Here is a 5,506-nt window from a genome sequence, read left to right as displayed (position 1 = left end):
CACGGGGAATATGAAAGACAGTTTGGGGAATATAATCTATAATGTTGTAAATATTTTTTAGGGGGCCAGATGGACTCATGTCTTGTTAGGGAGACCACTTCATGGATGGTGTAGAGGCTTGACCACTGCACTGTATATCTGAAGCTGATGTTGAATAATATTGTATGTCAACTATAATTTAATACATATATAGTCATGGGATGAGGAGTACAGTGTGGAGAGTGGAGTCAATGGAATTGTAATATTGGGTTGTTGGGAAAGTCATGATGTATTTTTCTATGTGTTTCAATGCAAAAAGGCATCGTGACTTTCCTGACGCTCCAACTGATATGTATGATGTTGAAAGTGGGTGGGCAGTGGATTGGGGGAGGGGGGTTGTCACTTTGTGAGGGGTGAAAAGGATAACTATTGCGTTGTTTTGTACACCTGAAACTAATAATAAAAAATTTTTTTCTTAAAAATAAAAAAAGATGGAGGCCTACCAAACCCACCTTGGCTTATCTTAATGCAACTATGACAAAGCTTCATCTAAAAAAATAAATAAATAAAATAGGTAAATAATTAATAATAATAATAATAAAAAAACCTGGGACAAATACTTGACTGAATGGTTATTTCTCATGATTAACCTTATGGGGAAATATTTTCATTATCCTCATTTGCAAATAAGAAAACTAAGCCACATAGAGGATGAATTATTTGTCCAAAGTCACTCAACTAGGTGTGCATTTGCCCCATCTGATCCCAAGGCTTGTGTTCATCACTGCACCACACTGCCTCCCCAAAGAAGAAAAATCTCTCTGGGCTGCTATACCTGTCATAAACGTTTGTTGTTGTTTTGATTATTCTTTGAGACATGGAATAATTGATTACAATTAGAATCCCTCAGATAGTATTCATGGTTGTTATGCATAGTTAACAGATATTACCTAAAGCTTGTGGAGTTCTTGTTTTACAGCATAGGGGAATCGTCCTTGGAAAGCTATTGTTTTCAGAGTCCCAAAATGAATCACTTCTAGTTATTGTTGCATATCAATATCTAGATGGTGCTCTTCTTATAACCTTTGGAACAGATTCAGTGCTCAGAGTGGGAGGGACGGTGAGCAGAAAGGAAAGGCTGTAACACACTTGGCTGGTATCGCAAGTGGTTGGCCTGTGCTAGTCTTTGTCTTGCTGCCCAGAAGTCACTATATCTTGACTTTTTTGTTGACTTTTACTTTAATATCTGCTGTCCTAAACATCTTTTCTTGTTTCCAGTGCATTCAGGCTTTATTGGTTTCTTTCCCCATTTAAATCACGATTTTTTTCCCCAAGAAGTAGACCTGGAACCTTCTTGACTTACTCAGAGATTTTCTTTTCTCAAGACTTCATAGCTAAACTGCTAAAGTCATTAAACATTGTCGCTGCCTGAACTGAAGATGAAAAATGGTACTCATTTGGGGCAAAATTAAATTTATTTTTTTCTGGTTGGAAACACTTTTTATTGACTTCACAAGTAATAGAGCTCAAACACTAACTTCATTGTTATTCTGCTTATTACCATATAAATGGCTTTTAAATTCAATATACTACTCAAATTCATGCAAATTATAAAAATGGAGGAAATTCATCTTCAGGAAAAGAAGTCTAGAGTATAAAATTGCTTACACTTCAATGACTAAATAGTTTAAATTACGTGTATCATAGTCATCCTGACATTTTGATTAGAACTACATGTATTTAATCTCAAAAATACATATTAATTCTCAAAACAAAGATCATAAAATTTGATTATTTATGAATATACTGATCATTATGGTCTTAAGAAACAGTGAAGAGAATACAATAGTTTTAGACTATGCTTTATTCTCTCATAATTTTATGATATTTCTTAACAACCAAATGATAAAATGTTGATATTCAACAAGATAATTAAAAATAATAGTAAAGACTATGTCTTCCAGGGAATGTATGCCCTCTTAAACTAATTTAAGATTTTGTTGGAAAAAATCTTGCATTGCTCAAGATGCTTAGTTCTTGAAATCAACAGGTACTATACATGCAAAGGACTAGGGGGCCTCAGGCCAGACTGGATAGTCTTTCTTAACAATGTGATTTGTGGGGGGGCCTTTGGAACACATGGTATCAACCTGACCTATGGAGGGGTTGGAGGCTAAAGTCAGTCATGAAGGGGTCAGTTATCCTTACATGACCACCCCCCAGTAAAAACCCTGGACACCAAAGCTATGGTGAGCTCCCTGGTTGGTAATAATACTCTGTGCATGTTGCCACACATGGTTGATGAAAGAAGTCAATACTGTCTACACAATTCTACTGGGAGAGGACAATTGGAAGCTTGTACCTGGAACTCTTTCGGCTCCTGCCCTTTGTGCCTTTCCCATTATTGATCTTAATATGTATCCTTTTGCTGTAATAAACAATGACCATGAGTACAACAACTTTACTGAGCTCCGAGTCCTTCTAGTGAATTATTGAACCTGAGAGTGATCTTGGAACTTCCGAAACTTGCAACCAGTATGTTAATTGTGTTTGAATGTGTGTGTGGGATTGTACTATTTTGGCTTATCCATAATTTTCTACAATAAACATCTATTGCTGATTTACTAAGAATGCATCCATTGCTTATATCCTTTAATCATGTGTATCATTTGATATAAAAGGAGTTGAGGAAGTAATCACATGGGTAATCATTGTAGTGCTATTTGCAATAACTAAAATGCAAGATAATCTAAATATACAACAGGGGATACCATCAGTAAATCATGTACACATGTACATCTGTGCATTTGAATATGATAACTATTAAAACTTATGTGGTAAGAGTACTCATATGAAAAAACGTCAAAGCTATATTGCTAAGTTGACAAAGCAGAGTAAAAATAGGTAAGTACATTTCTGTTAAAGTATGCATATATAATGTATATTTCCATGGGGAAAAATAACACACATAAGAGTGTAAATCATGGGTACCTTTGAGTGGTGGAATTAGGGTGATTTTAATCTTTTACTTTGTGCTTATCTATGTTTTACTCATTTTTCTTTGTAAGCATATGTTATGTCTATAATTTTTAAGAACTTACTTTAAAAAACATATTTCTAGCCCCAACCCTACATTTTTAAATCCATTAAGCTAATTTAATGATAGAGTCTAAAATTGCTCAGTGGAAGTGGAAAAAAGAGACAGATTCACGAGACATCTGGTAGGCATAATGACAAACACTCAAGATTGGGTGAAGACAGGGGCAGGCAACTAAAATAAGTTCATGAAAAGTTGATTTCTGTTCTTTAGTTTGTGGGAATTTGGGGACACTGATGTCCTTACTAAGGAGATTGGCAGAGGTTAGTTATACAAGATCTGACAATTTGTCACAAGCGCCTGGAAGGGCCGTCGCCACCTTTCAGTCTCTTCCTGAAAGTCAAGGGGACATTAACCCCTCGGCAGGGCCCTATGTCCCTGCGTGGTACTCGTGACATGAGTGGGGAACAAAGTCCTGACACACAGGCTCACAATGAGTGAGGAACAGCTTTATTCGGGAACCAACGTTCCTCCAGAGGCCAACGCTCTGGTAAGCACAGAGGGTTATACAGAATGGAATAAAATTTAATAACGAACCAAGTCCCAGAGTCAATCGAGATGGAGAAGGTCCCTGGTCCGGGAGAGATGACGGGGCCCACGACGGGTCTGAGGCAGCTGGTCTTGCAAGGAAGAACTTTGGAGAGTCCTGGAGTATCGCGGCTCGCACCTTGCAGAGGGTGTCAGCTGGAGCGCCCAGTCAGAGTACTCAAGGCACCGCTCTGGAACTCTACTTTTATCCCCTTTTCCTTGGACTTGTTTACTTCTTAGGTGATAACCAGAAGTTGTTTTGGTGAACATGTTTATTACTCAATTTTGTTATGCTCAGTTTCACACAAAAACATAAACATGTTTATTTTCATGCATATGCTCTACACATAAACATGTTTACTGTCACTTTACTCTTATCAGTGTCACATATGTGCAGCCTAACTTGTATCCCTACTAGTAAACAACTTGTTTTGCAAACCTCAATCCAAAAACAACCTTGTTTATAAACAACTAGTAAACAAGCCTCAATCCAACAGCAACCTTGTTTATAGTATATTTAATATGCTCTATACACAATTAAGTTTGCAAACTTGTTGCAGTGATGTTGCTAACCTTTTTTTTAATATCAGAAGGATTATTTATCATGAATTTGTACCAACTGGACAGTTAACCATGTTTACTATTTAGAAGTGCTGAAAGCTGCGAGAAAAAGTTAAGACGACATGAACTTTTCACCAACAATTCATGGCGCTTGCATCACAATGCACCAGCTCACATGGCAGTGTCTGTGAGGGAGTTTTCAGCCAGTAAACAAATACAGTAATACCTTGGTTTGCGAGCATAACTCATTCGGGAAACAAACTACTCGAGTGCAAGACATCGCTTGTTTACCATTTTAAAATGTATTAGAAATGTTTGCTTGTTTTGTGGAACACTTACAAATCAAGTTACTCGCAATTCAAGGTTTTACTGTAACTGTATTGGAACACCCTCCCTACTCACCTGATCTGGCCCCCAATGACTTTTTTCTTTACCCGAAGATAAAGGAAATATTGAAAGGAAGACATTTTGATGGCATTCAAGACATCAAGGGTAATACAAAGACAGCTCTGATGGTCATTCCAGAAAAAGAGTTCCAAAATTGCTTTGAAGGGTGGACTAGGCGCTGGTGTCAGTGTATAGCTTCCCAAGGGGAGTACATACTTTGACAGTGACCGTAGTGATATTCAGCAACAAGGTATGTAGCACTTTTTCTAGGATGAGTTTGTGAACTTAATTGTCTGACCTCGTAAGAATATAACTAGCTTGGATTTTAATATGTTTAAATTTAGGAGCACACAGGATATTCAATTAAGGATAGGCATTTTGGAATACAAGTCTAGAGCGTAAGAGAAATTTTAAATGGGCGATATAAATCTGGAGTCATTGGTAATAGGACATAGGTGATAGTTTAAAATTGTCCTGGGAGAATATGCTGAACATAATAAACAGAAGCCCAAGAATTGAACCTCTGGAACACAAACATCGAAGGGATGAATAATACAGAGGATCCGGGAAACAAACGGAAAAGTAGTAGTTAAAGAGATAGAAGGAAAACCAGAAGAAAATAAGGTTACTGACCTCAAAGGGGGAAAGACAGTTTTCAGGAAGTACTAATTAACCACAGCAAAATCCAAGCCAGGTAGTTAGGCATTGGCACTTGGCAGTTTGCAAGATGGAAGATCATCTCTAAAATGGGAATATATGCTTCCCCCAGGGGCTTTTAGTGAGACTGAAATGAAAAAATGTAAAAATACCAAACTAAGTTATCTAACCATCAGATGCACATAATCTGATTTCCCACACATCACACTTACTTTCCTCAAACAATTGATGAATATACACTGTGCTCGATTCGTTTTGTTTTGTTTTGTTTTTTTAATCACTTTACCTTCCTTGATC

The sequence above is a fragment of the Hipposideros armiger genome, unplaced genomic scaffold, assembly GCF_001890085.2.
Source record: "Hipposideros armiger isolate ML-2016 unplaced genomic scaffold, ASM189008v1 scaffold_425, whole genome shotgun sequence".
Lineage (NCBI taxonomy): Eukaryota > Metazoa > Chordata > Mammalia > Chiroptera > Hipposideridae > Hipposideros > Hipposideros armiger.
The sequence above is the reverse complement of the archived record's forward strand: the minus strand, read 5'-3'. Positions refer to the sequence as shown.